At 34.3% G+C, this 2,070-nt stretch overlaps 1 long non-coding RNA gene across 1 annotated transcript; it reads right to left on the bottom strand.

Moving 5' to 3' along the window:
* LOC120356644 lies at positions 1 to 2,028 on the bottom strand. Its single transcript, XR_005574101.1, has 2 exons — positions 1,867 to 2,028; positions 1 to 974 (listed from the first exon to the last, which is right to left on the bottom strand). It is a non-coding gene; the product is annotated as an uncharacterized LOC120356644 (long non-coding RNA).
* Positions 2,029 to 2,070: the final 42 nt, after the last annotated feature.

Below are 2,070 nucleotides of genomic sequence, written 5' to 3'. Positions count from 1 at the left end.
ATGGTGATGCTTAGTGGTTTTTACTGAACCATCTCTACTTCTTATTCGAATATGGTATAGAGCACATTTTCAATATCTAGTCTTACAGGAAACACATAATTATTTTTCATGAGATTCGGCTGGACACTTCAATAATATTGTATTGATTTATATTCACATAATGACACGGCACTAGATGGAAATTATGTAATTACGTAGATAATATCAAAATGGTGATGCTTTGTGGTTTTTACTGAACCCTCAAAAAAAAACTAGACTAACTGGTCTCTTTGTGAAAAAATAAAAGCTTCTTTAAAATTAGTAATTAATGTAAAAAACTATAAGTTATTGAAAATATAAAACTAGCCGTTCGAGAAATAAATAAAAATTACCTACATGGGAAAAGCATGCATTAGTTGTTGATATTAGCAAACATGATCGTACAAAAATTGTTAGATTTCTCCTCAATTATTAGACTACAGAGACTAGACACTACACTACAAGTCAAGTCACTGTTTCGAATCATGATGGTGGATTTGCAAACTAGACAATCAGAAGCTGGTAATAGTTTTTGATTGGTTAGTTTACAAGTCCGCCATTCCAAACAGTAGCTAGATTCGAACACGTTTAGATTCCGTTTAGATTCCGAACAGTGGCTCAGCTTGGCTCCACACTGTCTTTACCTAGTCTCTAGTTTGAGGTAGTTCCGCAGCCAAGTCTTTCCTTTGGAACCGAAATCATATGCTATAGAGAGCAACGGCGTCTCTTTTGGTTTTGATCAACTCTGCACAATTGCTCGATAATAAATAGTAACCGTTGCAGCACTCGACGCACTTAGCTGATGGAATATTTACAGTTGATATAAAAATCTAAATAAGTGATGTTCGATGTAGAACGTGAAAGCATTGCGGTGATGACTAGAGTATAGCGCACTTACGTTGACGTCGCTTTTGGGTCTCGGGTCGCAACACGGCTCTCACTGCCTCGTCAAACACCTAAAACACAACATCACATTCAATTACAAACTAATGTAGGATATTATTCTTTAAATCAATATCCTGATACAAATCAATAAAACTTTTATTAATTCCACACATTTACATTTTTTTAATCTATTCATTGAGCTTTTCTCCTAAAGACTAACTTGTTTATTTAAAAAGATTGAATTATTTTCATTTAAAGCAAAAAGAGGTTCATTTCATGGGATAAGAGGTTAGGGAGAAGATTGACGACAAGGTTCGAGTTGTTCGTCTTTGAAATTCACCAAAGGCAGAGCGTAAGTGAGTTAACTTAATTTGATTGATAAAGATGTTTAGAGAGTAGATTGCAGAAGCTGATTATTTGTTTCAAGATTCTATACAGTGAAGGTAGCTTGAAAATTCGCTCATTCTGTTTGAACGAGTAAGTTGTGGATTTGACTGTCTAAAGAGCAAACAATGATTTGAGGAACTATGATTTTTTCTCTTGATTGTACTGTAATGAGTGTGATATCCATGAAATTATTCATTTAAGATATTATTCTCATGAACTCTCTAGATTAACATGTGATCAATATTTTCTGTAATGGATTGTTTGCTTTTGTAATTGAATTTTGTAAATAATGCCAACCTGCTGTAGGATAATTTCCTAAAAAGCACCTGTATTAATAAATAATAAAAATAAATAAAATATACATTGAAGTTAGCCTCATTTGATTGGAAAAAGAAGACCTTGTTATAAGACTAACAAGTTTTGATGTATGCATCACGGGACCAAAGTACTTCTTCAACCCAACGGAAACTGTCTCCCGATAGCTTAGCCATATATGGTTGAATAGTATTTAATCATTTCTCAATTCCATCATCATTTATATGGATTTATAATAGATTATTATGATAATTAACTAACCTGTTTTAATCCTCGTTGCGTAAGAGCCGAGCACTCCATATACTTGACGGCTCTGACCTTGTTAGCCAGCTTCTGACCCTGCTCTCGCTTATTGCTGATAGTCCCTGATCAGCCAAAGCGTTCAGCGTTTCTCGATCCTCCCTCAAATCAATTTTTGTGCCTGCAACCCATTCCATTCGAATTATAGTCTGTATAAAATGAGTT

This window comes from Nilaparvata lugens, unplaced genomic scaffold, assembly GCF_014356525.2.
Source record: "Nilaparvata lugens isolate BPH unplaced genomic scaffold, ASM1435652v1 scaffold7367, whole genome shotgun sequence".
NCBI lineage: Eukaryota > Metazoa > Arthropoda > Insecta > Hemiptera > Delphacidae > Nilaparvata > Nilaparvata lugens.
Note: the sequence above shows the minus strand (reverse complement) of the source record. Positions and strands in the feature narration are given on the sequence as shown.